Source organism: Scyliorhinus torazame, chromosome 31 (assembly GCF_047496885.1).
Source record: "Scyliorhinus torazame isolate Kashiwa2021f chromosome 31, sScyTor2.1, whole genome shotgun sequence".
Taxonomy (NCBI): Eukaryota; Metazoa; Chordata; class Chondrichthyes; order Carcharhiniformes; family Scyliorhinidae; genus Scyliorhinus; species Scyliorhinus torazame.
The window spans coordinates 30,346,863-30,363,995 of record NC_092737.1 but is presented as its reverse complement, the minus strand read 5'-3'; positions in this window follow the sequence as shown (position 1 = coordinate 30,363,995).

The following is a 17,133-nucleotide window of genomic DNA, read 5'->3' as shown; positions in this document are numbered from 1 at the left end:
CAGCAGACTACCCAGTCTTCAGAACAGTGACCACGACACCACACAACCCTGTCATGGGAATCTCTGCAAGACGTGCCAGATCATCGGCATGGATACCACTATTACACATGAGAACACCACCCACCAGGTACGTGGTACATACTCGTGCGACTCGGCCAACGTTGTCTACCTCATACGCTGCAGGAAAGGGTGTCCCGAAGCGTGGTACATTGGCGAGACCATGCGGACGCTGCGATAACAAATGAACGGACATCGCGCAACAATCAGCAGGCAGGAATGTTCCCTTCCAGTCGGTGAACACTTCAGCAGTCAAGGGCATTCAGCCTCTGATCTCCGGGTAAGCATTCTCCAAGGCGGCCTTCAGGACGCGCGGCAACGCAGAATCGCCGAGCAGAAACTTATAGCCAAGTTCCGTACACATGAGTGCGGCCTCAACCGGGACCTGGGATTCATGTCGCAGTACATTCAACCCCCACCATCTGGCCTGCAAAATCCTACCAACTGTCCTGGCTTGATACAATTCACACCTCTTTAACCTGGGGTTACCCCATCGCTGGATCTGTAAAGATTTAATTCACTGCTTCTGGTCGCATTCCTAGCATTGCTTGGCATCTTTGAATTTGTCTATATATGTGTTTCTGGAACATACCTCTTCATTCACCTGAGGAAGGAGCAGCGCTCCGAAAGCTAGTGACATCGAAACAAACCTGTTGGACTTTAACCTGGTGTTGTAAGACTTCGTACTGAACATATATCTCAGCAGTAGTAATTGAATTGAATAATGCCAGATTATTCCACAGAATAAAGAACTATACAGCACAGGCCGGCCAAACCTGTACCGTCCATGCTACCGACCTTTGCCAAAACCCTCAGCTCTTCATTGTGCCAGATCCCTCTATACCCATCCTATCCATGTGTCTGTGAAGATGTGTTTTGAATGCTGTTAATGTATCTGCTTCCAAATCCTCCCCTCGCAACCCTTCTGGGCACTCACCACCTTCTGCGTAAAAATCCTGCCTCGCCCATCTCCTCGAAACTTTTCCCCAAGGATCTGAAACATATGCTCCCTGGTGACTGACCCCTGTGGAGTCTGAAGAGATAGGCGAGATACTCAATGAGAGAATGCTGAGCCCCAGGCTAATAGAATAGATGGCATTGAGGTACGTAGGGAAGAGGTGTTGGCAATTCTGGACAGGCTGAAAATAGATAAGTCCCCGGGACCTGATGGGATTTATCCTAGGATTCTCTGGGAGGCCAGGGAAGAGATTGCTGAACCTTAGGCTTTGATTTTTATGTCATCATTGGCTACAGGAATAGTGCCAGAGGACTGGAGGACAGCAAATGTGGTCCCTTTGTTCAAAAACGGGAGCAGAGACAACCCCGGCAACTATAGACCGGTGAGCCTCACGTCTGTAGTGGGTAAAGTCTTGGAGGGGATTATAAGAGACAAGATTTATAATCATCTAGATAGGAATAATATGATCAGGGATAGTCAGCATGGCTTTGTGAAAGGTAGGTCATGCCTCACAAACCTTATTGAGTTCTTTGAGAAGGTGACTGAACAGGTAGATGAGGGTAGAGTAGTTGATGTGGTGTATATGGATTTCAGCAAAGCGTTTGATAAGGTTCCCCACGGTAGGCTATTGCAGAAAATACGGAGGCTGGGGATTGAGGGTGATTTAGAGATGTGGATCAGAAATTGGCTAGCTGAAAGAAGACAGAGGGTGTTGGTTGATGGGAAATGTTCAGAATGGAGTACAGTCACAAGTGGAGTACCACAAGGATCTGTTCTGGGGCCGTTGCTGTTTGTCATTTTTATCAATGACCTAGAGGAAGGCGCAGAATGGTGGGTGAGTAAATTTGCAGACGATACTAAAGTCGGTGGTGTTGTCGATAGTGTGGAAAGATGTAGCAGGTTACAGAGGGATATAGATAAGCTGCAGAGCTGGGCTGAGAGGTGGCAAATGGAGTTTAATGTAGAGAAGTGTGAGGTGATTCACTTTGGAAGGAATAACAGGAATGTGGAATATTTGGCTAATGGTAAAGTTCTTGAAAGTGTGGATGAGCAGAGGGATCTAGGTGTCCATGTACATAGATCCCTGAAAGTTGCCACCCAGGTTGATAGGGTTGTGAAGAAGGCCTATGGAGTGTTGGCCTTTATTGGTAGAGGGATTGAGTTCCGGAGTCGGGAGGTCATGTTGCAGCTGTACAGAACTCTGGTACAGCCGCATCTGGAGTATTGCGTACAGTTCTGGTCACCGCAGTATCGGAAGGACGTGGAGGCTTTGGAGCGGGTGCAGAGGAGATTTACCAGGATGTTGCCTGGTATGGAGGGAAAATCTTATGAGGAAAGGCTGATGGACTTGAGGTTGTTTTCGTTGGAGAGAAGAAGGTTAAGAGGAGACTTAATAGAGGCATACAAAATGATCAGGGTGTTGGATAGGGTGGACAGTGGGAGCCTTCTCCCGCGGATGGAAATGGCTGGCACGAGGGGACATAACTTTAAACTGAGGGGTAATAGATATAGGACAGAGGTCAGAGGTAGGTTCTTTACGCAAAGAGTAGTGAGGCCGTGGAATGCCCTACCTGCTACAGTAGTGAACTCGCCAACATTGAGGGCATTTAAAAGTTTATTGGATAAACATATGGATGATAATGGCATAGTGTAGGTTAGATGGCTTTTGTTTCGGTGCAACATCGTGGGCCGAAGGGCCTGTACTGCGCTGTATTGTTCTATGTTCTATGTTCTATGTACACCCTGGAAAAGAGTGCCTGCCCATCCACTCGATCCATGCCTGATAAAATCATGTAGATCTCCATCAGGTCACCCCACAACCTCCGTCTTTCTAATGAAAACAGTTCGAGTGTATTCAGCCTCTCCACATAGCTAACACCCTCCAGACCAGGCAACATCCTGGTAAACATCCTCTGCACCCTCTCCAAAGCCTCCACATCCTTCTGGTAGTGTAGCGAACAGAATTGTGCGCAATATTCCAAGTGCGACCTTACCAAGTTTCTCTACATCTGTAGCATGACTTGTCAGTTTTTATATTCGATGCGCCGTCCAAAGATGGAAAACCTTTCGTATGCTTTCTTAACTACGTTGTCCACTTGTTTTGCCACCTTCAAAGATCTGTGGGCTTGCATCCCCAGATCTCTTTGACTTTCCATACTCCTTAGCGTTTTGTCATTTACTGTATATTTCCTATATATGTTAGACCTACCGAAATGCATTACCTCACATTTTTCCGGATTAAACTCCATTTGCCATTTCTCTACCCAAGTCCCCAACCTATTTATGTCCTGTTGTCTCCTCTGACAATCCTCATCACTATCTGCCACACCACGAAACCCGGGGTCATCCGCGAACCTATGAATCAGCCAGCGACATTTTGCTCCAAATCGTTTATGTATTCTACAAATAACATAGACCCACGCGCAGATCCCTGCAGAACACCATTGATCACAATCTTCCATTCAGAAAAACATCATTCCACTGTTTTCCTTTACCTTCTGTGTCCGAGCTAGTTCTGTATCCATCACGGCGCCACGGTCCCAGGTTCAATACCGGCCCGAGATCACTGTCCGCGTGGAGTTTCCACGTTATCGCTGTGCCTGCGTTGGTCTCAGCCCCACAACCCAAAATATGTGCAGGGTATGTGGATTGGCGACATTAAATTGCCCCTTAATTTAAATAAAACAATTGTATTCTCTACATTTAAAAAAAAAGTTCTGTATCGACTTTACCAGCTCACCTCTGATCCCGTGTGACTTAAGCTTACCTCCTGTCTGCCATGAACATAGAACATAGAACCAAGAACATGGAATATTACAGCGCAGTAGAGGCCCTTCGGCCCTCAATGTTGTGCCGACCTGAGAAACCACTCTAAAGCCCATCTACGCTATTCCCTGCTCGTCCATATGTCTATCCAATGACCATTTGAATGCCCTTAGTGTGGGCGAGTCCACTACTGTTGCAGGCAGGGCATTCCACGGCCATACTGCTCTCTGAGTAAAGAACCTATTTCTGACATCTGTCCGATAGCTATCTGCCCTCAATTTAAAGCTATGTCCACTCGTGCTAGACATCAACATCCGAGGAAAAAAGCTCTCACTGTCCACCCTATCCAATCCTCTGATCATGTCTTTATGCCTCAATTAAGTCACCTCTTAACCTTCTTCTCTCTAACGAAAACAGCCTCAAGTCCCTCAGCATTTCCTCATAAGATCTTCCCTCCATACCAGGCAACATTCTAGTAAATCCCCTCTGCACTCTTTCCAATGCTTCAACATGGGGTACGGGCCTCTGGCACGGAGTCTGTCCCTGTTGCTCAGAAGGGAAGCTGGGGGAGGAGCAGAGCATTAGTAATTGGGGACTCGATAGTCAGGGGCACAGATAGGAGATTCTGTGGGAGCGAGAGAGACTCACGTTTGGTATGTTGCCTACCAGGTGCAAGGGTACGTGATGTCTCGGATCGTGTTATCCGGGTCCTTAAGGGGGAGGGGGAGCAGCCCCAAGTCATGGTCCACATTGGCCCTAACGACATAGGTAGGAAAGGGTACAAGCATGTCAGGCAGGCTTTCAGGGAGCTATGATGGAAGCTCAGAACGAGAACAAACAGAGTTGTTATCTCTGGGTTGGTGCCCGTCCCACGTGATAATGAGATTCGGAATAGAGAGAGTGAGCAATTAGACACGTGGCTACAGGAATGGTGCAGGCGGGAGGGATTCAGATTTCTGGATTTATGGGGCTCTCTCTGGGGAAGGTGGGACCTCTACAGACAGGATGGTCTACATCTGAACCTGAGGGGCACAAATATCCTGGGGGGGGGAGATTTGTTAGTGCTCTTTGGGGGGGGGGGGGGGTTAGACTAATGCAGCAGGAGCATGGGAACCTGGATTGTAGTTTTTGGGTACGGGAGATTGAGAGTATAGAGGTCAGGAGCACAGATTTGACTTCACAGGAGGGGGCCGGTGTTCAGGCAGGTGGTTTGAAGTGCGTCTACTTCATTGCCAGGAGTATACGAAATAAGGTAGTGGAACTGGCAGCATGGGTTGGTACCTGGGACTTCGATGTTGTGGCCATTTCGGAGACATGGGTAGAGCAGGGACAGGAATGTTTGTTGCAGGTTCCGGGGTTTACGTGTTTTAGTAAGCTCAGAGAAGGAGGCAAAAGAGGGGGAGGTGTGGCGCTGCTAGTCAAGAACAGTATTACGGTGGCGGAGAGGATGCTAGATGGGGACTATTCTTCCGAGGTAGTATGGGCTGAGGTTAGAAATAGGAAAGGAGAGGTCACCCTGATGGGAGTTTTCTATAGGCCTCCTAATAGTTCTAGGGATGTAGAGGAAAGAATGGCGAAGATGATTCTGAATAAGAGCGAAAGTAACAGGGTAGTTATTATGGGAGACTTTAACTTTCCAAATATTGACTGGAAAAGATATAGTTTGAGTACATTAGATGGGTCGTTTTTTGTACACTGTGTGCAGGCGGGTTTCCTGACAGTATATGTTGACAGGCCAACAAGAGGCGAGGCCACATTGGATTTGGTTTTGGGGAATGAACCAGGCCAGGTGTTAGATTTGGAGGTAGGTGAGCACTTTGGGGACTGTGACCACAATTCGGTGACGTTTACGTTCGTGATGGAAAGGGATAAGTATACCCCGCAGGGCAAGAGTTATAGCTGGGGGAAGGGCAATTATGATGCCATTAGACATGACTTGGGAGGGGTAGGGTGGAGAAGTGGGCTGCAAGTGTTGGGCACACTGGATATGTGGAGCTTGTTCAAGGTTCAGCTACTGCGTCTTCGTGGTAGGTACGTACCGGTCAGGCAGGGAGGAAGGCGTGGAGCGAGGGAACCGTGGTTTACCAAAGAAGTGGGATCTCTTGTTAAGAGGAAGAAGGAGGCCTATGTGAAGATGAGGTGTGAAGTTTCAGCTGGGGCGCTTGATAGTTACAAGGTCGCGAGGAAGGATCTAAAGAGAGAGCTAAGACGAGCAAGGAGGGGACATGAGAAGTATTTGGCAGGTAGGATCAAGGAAAACCCAAACGCTTTCAAGAGGTATGTCAGGAATAAAAGAATGACTAGGGTAAGAGTAGGGCCAGTCAAGGACAGGGGTTGGTAAGTTGTGTGAGGAGTCTGAAGAGATAGGCGAGATACTAAATGAATATTTTTCGTCAGTATTCACTCAGGAAAAAGAGAATGTTGTGCAGGAGAATGCTGAGACCCAGGCTATGAGAATAGATGGCATTGAGGTACGTAGGGAAGAGGTGTTGGCAATTCTGGACAGGCTGAAAATAGATAAGTCCCCGTGGCGTGATGGGATTTATCCTAGGATTCTCTGGGAGGCCAGGGAAGAGATTACTGAGCCTTTGGCTTTGATTTCTATGTCATCATTGGCTACAGGAATAGTGCCAGAGGACTGGAGGATAGCAAATGTGGTCCCTTTGTTCAAGAAGGGAAGTAGAGACAATCCCGGCAACTCGAGACCGGTCTTGGAGGGGATTATAAGACACAAGATTTATAATCATCTAGATAGGAATAATATGATCAGGGATAGTCAGCATGGCTTTATGAAGGGTAGGTCATGCCTCACAAACCTTATCGAGTTCTTTGAGAAGGTGACTGAACAGGTAGACGAGGGTAGAGCAGTTGATGTGGTGTATATGGATATCAGTAAAGCGTTTGATAAGGTTCCCCACGGTAGGCTATTGCATAACATACGGAGGCTGGGGATTGAGGGTGATTTAGAGATGTGGATCGGAAATGGCTAGCTGAAAGAAGACAGAGGGTAGTGGTTGATGGGAAATGATCAGAATGGAGTTCAGTTACAAGTGGCGTACCACAAGGACCTGTTCTGTGGCCGTTGCTGATTGTCATTTTTATAAACGACCTCGAGGAGGGCGCAGAAGGGTGGGTGAGTATATTTGCAGACGACACTAAAGTCGGTGGTGTTGTCGACAGTGCGGAAGGATGTTGCAGGTTACAGAGGGACATGGATAAGCTGCAGAGCTGGGCTGAGAGGTCGCAAATGGAGTTTAATGTAGAGAAGTGTGAGGTGATTCACTTTGGAAGGAATAACAGGAATGCGGAATATTTGGCTAATGGTAAAGTTCTTGGAAGTGTGGATGAGCAGAGGAATCTCGGTGTCCATGTTCATAGATCCCTGAAAGTTGCCACCCAGGTTGATAGGGTTGTGAAGAAGGCCTATGGTGTGTTGGCCTTTATTGGTAGAGGGATTGAGTTCTGGAGTCATGAGATCATGTTGCAGCTGTACAAAACTCTGGTATGACCGCATTTGCAGTATTGCGTACAGTTCTGGTCACCGCAGTATCGGAAGGACGTGGAGGCTTTGGAGCGGGTGCAGAGGAGATTTACCAGGATGTTGCCTGGTATGGAGGGAAAATCTTATGAGGAAAGGCTGATGGACTTGAGATTGTTTTCGTTAGAATGAATAAGGTTAAGAGCAGACTTAATAGAGGCATACAAAATGATCAGAGGGTTAGATAGGGTGGACAGTGAGAGCCTTCTCCCGCGGATGGAAATGGCTACCACGAGGGGACATAGCCTTAAACTGAGGGGTAATAGATAGAGGACAGAGGTCAGAGGTAGGTTCTTTACGCAAAGCGTGGTGAGGCCATGGAATTCCCTATCTGCAAGAGTAGTGAACTAGCCAACATTGAGGGCATTTAAAAGTTTATTGGATGAGCATCTGGATGATAATGGCATAGTGTAGGTTAGATGGCTTTGGTTTTTTTACTTCCCATGTCGGTTCAACATCGTGGGCCGAAGGGCATGTACTGCACTGTATCGTTCTATGTTCTATGTTCTATCCTTCCTATAATGCGGCGACCAGAATTGCATGCAATACTCCAAATACGGCCGCACCAGAGTTTTGTACAGCTACAACATTACCTCATGGCTCCGAAACTCAACCCCTCTACCAATAAAAGCTGCAGTTTATCTCTGTCCCTCTGTAACTTGTAACAACCTTCCGCACTGTCCATAACCCCACCGATTTTAGTGCCATCTGCAAATTTACTCACCCATCCTTCTACGCCCTCCTCCAGGTCATTTATAAAGGTGAGAAGCAGCAGGGGCCTCAAAACAGATCCTTGTGGTACACCACTAGTAACTGGACTCCAGGCTGAACATTTCCCATCAACCACCACCCTTTGTCTTCATCAGCTAGCCAATTTCGGATCCAAACTGCTAAATCACCCTGAATCCCATGCCTCCGTATTTTCTGCAGTACCCTACCGTGGGGAACCTTATCAAACGCTTTACTGAAATCTATATACACCACATCAACTGCTTTACCCTCATCCACCTGTTTGGCCACCTTCTCAAATAACTAAATAAAGTTTGTGAGGCACGACCTACCGTTCACAAAACCGTGTTGACTATCTGTCAGCAAATTATTCCTTTCCAGATGTTTATACATCCCATCTCTTATAAACCTTTCCAAGATTTTGCCCATAACAGAAGTAAGGCTCACTGGTCTATAGTTACCGGGGTTGTCTCTTCTGCCCTTCTTGAACAAGGGGACAACATTTGCCATCCTCCAGTCTTCTGGCACTATTCCTGTAGACAAAGATGACTTAAAGATCAAAGCCAAAGGCTCGGCATTCTCCTCCCTAGTTTCCTAGAGAATCCTAGGATAAATCCCATCCCGGCCAGGGGACTTATCTATTTTCACACTTTCCAGAATTGTTAACACCTCCTACTTATGAACGTCAAGCCCTTCTAGTCTAGTAGCCTGAATCTCAGTATTCTTCACGACAACATTGTCTTTTTCCTGTGTGAATACTGAAGAAAAATATTCATTTAGCACCTCTCCTGTCCTTGACTGGCCCTACTCTTACCCTAGTCATTCTTTTATTCCTGCCATAGGGTTATCCTTGATCCTACCTGCCGAAGACTTCTCATGTGCCCTCCTGGCTCTTCCTAGCTCTCTCTTTAGGTCCTTCCTAGCTCACTGGTATCTCTTGAGCGCCCTAACTGAATCTTCATGTCTCATCTTTACATAAGCCTCCTTCTTCCTCTTGACAGTTGTTTCGACTGCCTTAGTAAACCACGGTTCCCTTGCTCGACCACTTACTCCCTGACTGAAAGGTACATACTTATCAAGGACACGCAGTAGCTGTTCCTTGAACAAGCTCCCATTGTCCCCATCCCCTGCAGTTTTCCTCTCCATCCGACGCATCCTACGTCGTGCCTCATCGCATCATAATTGCCTTTCCCCCAGATATAACTCTTGCCCTGCGGTATATACCTACCCCTTTCCATCACTGAAGTAAACGTAATCGAATTGTTGTCACTATCACCAAAGTGCTCACCTACCTCCAAATCTAACAACTGTCCTGGTTCATTCCCCAGTACCAAATCCAATATGGCCTCGCCTCTCGTTGGCCTATCTCCATGCTGTGTCAGGAAACCCTCCTGCACACATTGGACAAAAACAGACCCATCTAATGTACTCGAACTTTAGCGTTTCAGTCAATATTTGCAAAGTTATAGTCCCCAATAACAGCTATCCTGTTGCTTTCGCTCCTTTTCAGAATCATCTTTCAATCCTTTCCTCTACATCTATGGAACATTTCGGAGGCCTATTGTAAACCCCTAACAGGGTGACCTCTTCTTTCCTGTTTCTAACCTCAGACCATACTACCTCAGTAGACGAGTCCTCATCAAACGTCCTTTCTGCCACCGTAATACTGTCCTTGACTGACAATGCCACCCCTCCCCCTCTTTTACCACCTCCCCTGAGCTTACTGAAATATCTAAACCCCGGCACCAGCAACAACCATTCCTGTCCATGCTCTATCCATGTCTCCGAAATGGCCACAACATCGAAGTCCCAGGTACCAACCCATGCCACAAGTTCACCCACCTTATTCCGGATTCTCCTGGCATTGAAGAAGACACACTTTAAACCACCTGCCTGCCTGCCGGTACACTCCTGCAACTTTGAAACCTTACTCATGAACTTAATACTCTCAACCTTCTGTATACTGGAGCTACAATTCAGGTTCCCAAGCCCCTGCTGAAATAGATTAAACCGTCCCGAAGAGCATGAACACATTTCACCCCCAGGATATTGGTACCCCTCTGGTCCAGATTTAGACCATCCCGTTTGTGGAGGTCGCAACGACCCCAGAATGAGCTCCAATTATCCAGCAATCTGAAACCCTCCCTCCTGCACCATCCCTGTCGCCACGTGTTCAACTCCTCTCTCTCCCTATTCCTCGTCTCGCTAGCACATGGCACGGGTAACAACCCAGATATTATAACTCTGTTTGTCCTAGATGTAACATTCCACCCAAGCTCCCTGAATTCCTGCCTTACATCCCTATCCCTTTTCCTACCTATGTCGTTGGTACCTATGTGGACCACGACTTGGGACTGCTCCCTCTCCCCCTTAAGAATCCCGAAAACAGGATCCGAGACATCACGCACCCTGGGAGGCAACACACCAACCGCGACTCTCTCTCGTTCCCACAGAATCTCGTATCTATTCCCCTAACTATGGAGTCTCCAATGACTAATGTCCTACTCCTCTCCCTCCTTCCCATCTGAGCAACAGGGACTGGCTCTGTGCCAGAGAACTGTACCCCATGGCTCACCCCTGTTAAGTCCCCCCCCCCAACAGTATCCGAAGCGGTATAGTTGTTACTAAGGGGAACGACCACACGGGATCCCTGTACTGACTGCTTCCTCCCAGCCCCTCTCACCGTTACCCATCTATCTTTATTCTTCGGAGTAACTACATCCCTGAAGTTTCTATCTATGAGCACCTCTGCCTCCCGAATGATCCGAAGTTCATCCAGCTCCAGCTCCAGTTCCCTAACGCGGGTTCTGAGGAGCTGGAGGTGGGTGCACTTCCCACAGACGAAATCAGCAGGGACTCTGGCGGCGTCCCTCACCTCAAACATTCTGCAGGAAGAACAATGCACTACCTTCCCTGCCATCCCATCCAGGTAAAAAAACGAAGGAGCTTACCTGTTATTCACTCCCCTTCTCAGCATGCACTCACTCAGCAACCTCTGCGCTCTGTACGATAACTCCTGAGCGAAAAAGGAAATAAAAACTACTTACCAGTCACCAGCCAATCACTTACCTGCAGGCTGTGACGTCACGTTTCATATTATTTCTACTTCTACCTGCCCTCGAGCCTTCCTCTTGATCTTAAGTGTCACTTGACCAGAGCTCCTCCACAAACCATCCAGTTAGGGTGACCACAACGTGAGTATGCAAATTTCCCCCGCAACAGCCAATCAGCAGCTTTGCTCTGCTGCCCTCTGCTGGATGCTTGTCTTCACTTGAACAGCTAGGCTTTCTTGCACAGGTACACCTTCAAGTTAGGGTGACCACAACGGACATATGCAAATTTCCCCCGCAACAGCCAATCAGCAGCTCCGCTCTACTGCACTCTGCTGGAAACTACGTATCTCATCGTACATTATTTCCACGACACTGACACTGGAGTTAACAAAGCCCACCAACGACTTTACTTTCTGAGAAGACTAAGGAAATTTGGCATGTCATCTACGACTCTCGTCAACCATTACACATGCACCTTAGAAAGCATTATTTCTGGTGGCTTGCAAGGGGCTTAGGGCTGGTATTACAAAATGCAAGGATATGTGTCCTCCCGAAAGGACAGGCAGAGTGCAAAGGGGGCGGGGTTACATTGTTCCTAAGATGTTGAAATGCCGGCGTTGAACTGGGGTGAGCACAGTAAGAAGTCTTACAACACCAGGTTAAAGTCCAACAGCTTTGTTTCAAGCACTAGCTTTCAGAGCTCTGCTCCTTCCTCGGGTGAACCTAGGGAACCTACATTCTTCCAAAGGAATGAAGTTAAATCGATAGCAAGGAGCGAGACCGGATCCGAAGGCACAGAATCTGATTGTCATAGAATTTACAGTGCAGAAGGAGGCCATTCGACCCATCGAGTCCGCACCGACTCTTGGAAAGAGCACCCTACCCAAAGTCCATACCTCCACCCTACCCCATAACCCAGTAACCCCACCCAACACTAAGGGCAATTTTGGACATTAAGGGCAATTTATCATGGCCAATCCACCTAACCTGCACATCTTTGGACTGTGGGAGGAAACCGGAGCACCCGGAGGAAACCCACGCACACACGGCGAGGATGTGCAGACTCCGCACAGACAGCGACCCAAGCTGGAATCGAACCTGTGACCCTGGAGCTGTGAAGCAATTGTGCTATCCACAATGCTACCGTGCTGCACTGGACTCTACCGTGGATAGAGTTGAGAAATCGCAGAGGAAAAAATACCCTGATGGGACTTATGTACAGGTCCCCTTGCAGGCGTCAGGAGGTTGGGCAGAAAGCAAATCATGAGATAGAAAAGACCTGCAATAAAATCAATATTACAATAATCATGGGCGATTTCAATCTGCAGGTGGACTGGGGAAAACAGGTTGGTAGTGGATCCCTAGAAAATGAATTTGTGGAATGTCTAAGAGATGTTTTTTTGGAACGGCTTGTGACAGATTCGACTAGGAAACAGGAAATTATGGATTTAGTCATCTGTAACGAGGCAGACTTGATCAGGGAACATAAGGTGAAGGAACCCTTAGAGAGCAGTGACCACAATATGACAGAATTTACCCTGCAGTTTGACAGTGAGAAGCTGCAATCAGATGTAACTGTATTACAATTAGATAAGGGTAACTACCAAGACATGAGGGAGCAGCTGTCCAGAGTTGATTGGAAAATGAGCCTAGTAGGGAAGACAGTGGAACAGCAATGGCAGGGGTTTTGGGCGTTATTCGGGAGGCTCAACAGAAATTTATCCCAAGGAGGAATAAATATGCTAAGAGGAGGACAAGGCATCCATAGCTGTCGAGCGAAGTCAAGGACAGCATAAAAGCTAAAGTAAAAGGATAATTAGTGGCGAGGATTAGTGGGAAGCCAGAGGATTGGAAGCCTTGAAATGCGAGCAGAGAACAACGGAAAAAGCAATAAGGGGGGGTGGGGGCCGGGGGGGGGGGGGGGGGGGTGGTGGAGGGGGGGGGGGGGGAGATGAAGCATGAGTGCAAGCTAGCTAGTAATACAAAGAACAAAGAACAAATAAAATTACAGCACAGGAACAGGCTCTTCGGCCCTCCCAGCCTGCGCCGATCCAGATCCTTTATCTAAAGCTGACACATATTTTCCAAGGTTCTACTTCCCTCTGTTCCCCGCTCGTTCATATATCTGTCTAGATGCATCTTAAATGATGCTATTGTGCACGTCTCTACCACCTCCGCTGGTAAGGCGTTCCAGGCACCCACCACCCTCTGGGTAAAAAACTTTCAACGCACATCTCCCTTAAACTTTCCCCCTCTCACCTTGTGACCCCTAATATCAAGGAAGAGATTTTTACAATATATATAAGGAAACGGAGAGGCATAAATTGACATTGGACAACGGGTAATGTGGTTGGACAAGTAATAGTAGGAAACAAAGACATGGCAGACGAACTGTATAGTTACTTTGCATCAGTCTTCACGGTGGAAGACAGCAGTGGAATGCCAGAGCTCCAGGAGAACCAGGGGCAGAGGTGAGTGCAGTGACTATTATCAAGGAGAAGGCTCTGGGGAAACTGCAAGGTCTGAAGGTGGATAAATCACCTGGACCAGATAGACTACACCCCAGGGTTCTAAAAGAGAATGCTGAGGAGATTCAGGAGACATTCGAGGTGATATTTCAGCATTCACTGGAGGCAGGTAGGATCACAGTGGACAGGAAAGTGGCTAATGTCACACCACTGTTTGAGAATGGAGGGAGGCAGAAGACGGGAAATTATAGGGCGGTTAGCCTGACTTCGATAATTGGTAAGATTTTAGAATCCATTTTTAAAGATAAGATCGCGGAGTACTTGGAATTGCATGATAAAATAGGGCTGTGTCAGCACGCCTTCGTCAAGGGGTCGTCATGTCTGACAAATGTGTTCGAGTTCTATGAGGAAGTAACAAGGAAGTTAGACAAAGGAGAACCAGTAGACGTGATTTATTTAGATTTCCAGAGGCCTTTGACAAGGGGCCGCATAGGAGACTGTTAAATAAGTTAAGAGCCCATGGAGTTCAGAATAAGATCATGGCATTTATAGAGGATTGGCTGACTGGCATAAGGCAGGGAGTGGGGCTAAAGGGGTCTTTTTAAGGATGGTAGCCGGTTACTAGTCGTGTAACTTAGAGGTCGTTGCTGGGATCACCGATTTTCACAATAGAGGGGCAGGTAGTATTGCGGAAGCAGGCGGGCGTCAGAAGGACTTGGACAGGCTAGGAGAGTGGGCAAAAAAGTGGCAGTTGGAAAACAATGTGGAAAAGAATGAGGTTTTACATGTCAGAAGGAGAAATGGAGACATAGACTATTTTATAAATGGGAAGATGCTGACGAAATCAGAAGCACAAAGGGATTTGGGAGTCCTTGTTCACGATTCTCTTAAGATTAACGTACAGGTTCAGTCGGCAGTTAGGAAGTCAAATGCAATGTTAGCAATCATGATGAGAGGGCTCGAATACAAGATAAGCGATGGACTTCTAAGGCTATATAAGTCTCTGGTCAGACCCCATTTGGAGCATGGTGAGCAGTTTTGGGCACGATATATAAGGAAGGATGTGCTGGCCTTGCAAAAACTGATCCTTGGAATGAAGAGCCTGTCGTATGAGGAAAGATGGAGGACCCTGGGTCTGTACTCGTTGAAGTTTAGAAGGATGAGGGAGGGGGGTCTTATTGAAACTTACAGGATACTCCAAGGCCTGGATAGAGTGGACGTGGAGAGTAGTTTTCCACTTTTGGGAACAATTAGAAGCAGAGGACACAATCTCAGACTAAAGGGACCAACCAAACAGAGATGAGGAGGAATATCTTCAACCAGAGGGTGGTGAATCTCTGGAACCCTTTGCCGCAGAAGGCTGTGGAGGCCAAATCACTGAGTGTCTTTAAAACAGAGATGGATATCTTTTTGATCAATAAGGGGATCAGGGGTTACGGGGAGAAGGCAGGAGAATGGAAATGAGAAACATATCATCATGATTGAATGGCGGAGCAGATTCGATGGGTCGAGTTGCCTAATTCTGCTCCTACATCTTATGGTCTTAGGGTCTTATGGTTGTATCGCAGCTTGGAATTGATCCTGCTGCGCTCAAGCCCGCAGGAAACTACAAAAGGTCGTGAATGTAGCCCAGTCCATCACGCAAACCAGCCTCCCATCCATTGACTCTGTCTACAATTCCCTCTGCCTCGGAAAGGAAGCCAGCATAATTAAGGACCCCACGCACCCCGGACATACTCTCTTCCACCTCCTTCCGTCATGAAAAACAGACAAACGTTTGATGTCACATACCAACCGACTCAAAAACAGATTCTTTCCTGCTGCCATCAGACTTTTGACTGGATCCACCTCGTATTAACTTGACCTTTTCTTTCCACCCTTTTCTCCATTACTGTAACATTACCTATTATTAATAGGAATAAGGTGGGTGAACTTAAGGCATGGATCGGTACTTGGGACTACAATGTGGTGGCCATCACGGAAACTTGGATAGAAGAGGGGCAGAAATGGTTGTTGGAGGTCCCTGGTTATAGATGTTTCAATAAGATTAGGGAGGGTGGTAAAAGAGGTGGGGGGGGGTGGCATTATTAATTAGAGATAGTATAACAGCTGCAGAAAGGCAGTTCGAGGAGTATCACCCTATTGAGGTAGTATGGGTTTAAGTCAGAAATAGGAAAGGAGCAGTCACCTTGTTAGGAGTTTTCTCTAGGCCCCCCAATAGTAGCAGAGATGTGGAGGAACAGATTGGGAAACTGATTTTGGAAAGGTGCAGAAGTCATAGGGTAGTAGTCATGGGCGACTTTAACTTCCCAAATATTGAGTGGAAACTCTTTAGATCAAATAGTTTGGATGGGGTGGTGTTTGTGCAGTGTGTCCAGGAAGCTTTTCTAACACAGTATGTAGATTGTCCGACCAGAGGAGGGGCAATATTGGATTTAGTACTGGGTAATGAACCAGGGCAAGTGATAGATTTGTTAGTGGGGGAGCATTTTGGAGATAGTGACCACAATTCTGTGACTTTCACTTTAGTAATGGAGAGGGATAGGTACGTGCAACAGGGCAAGGTTTACAATTGGGGGAAGGGTAAATACGATGTTGTCAGACAAGAATTGAAGTGCATAAGTTGGGAACATAGGCTGGCAGGGAAGGACACAAGTGAAATGTGGAACTTGTTCAAGGAACAGGTGCTACGTGTCCTTGATATGTATGTCCCTGTTAGGCAGGGAAGAGATGGTCGAGTGAGGGAACCATGGTTGACAAGAGAGATTGAATGTCTTGTTAAGAGGAAAAAGGTGACTTATGTAAGGCTGAGGAAACAAGGTTCAGACAGGGCATTGGAGGGATATAAGATAGCCAAGAGGGAACTGAAGAAAGGGATTAGGAGAGCTAAGAGAGGGCATGAACAATCTTTGGCGGGTAGGATCAAGGAAAACCCCAAGGCCTTTTACACATATGTGAGAAATATGAGAATGACTAGAGCGAGGGTAGGTCCGATCAAAGACAGTAGCGGGAGATTGTGTATTGAGTCTGAAGAGATAGGAGAGGTCTTGAACGAGTACTTTTCTTCTGTATTTACAAATGAGAGGGGCGATATTGTTGGAGAGGACAGTGTGAAACAGATTGGTAAGCTCGAGGAAATACTTGTTAGGAAGGAAGATGTGTTGGGCATTTTGAAAAACTTGAGGATAGACAAGTCCCCCGGGCCTGACGGGATATATCCAAGGATTCTATGGAAAGCAAGAGATGAAATTGCAGAGCCGTTGGCAATTATCTTTTCGTCCTCACTGTCAACAGGGGTGGTACCAGGGTATTGGAGAGTGGCGAATGTCGTGCCCCTGTTCAAAAAAGGAACTAGGGATAACCCTGGGAATTATAGGCCAGTTAGTCTTACTTCGGTGGTAGATAAAATAATGGAAAGGGTACTGAAGGATAGGATTTCTGAGCATCTGGAAAGACACTGCTTGATTAGGGATAGTCAGCACGGATTTGTGAGGGGTAGGTCTTGCCTTACAAGTCTTACTGAATTCTTTGAGATGGTGACCAAGCATGTGGATGAAGGTAAAG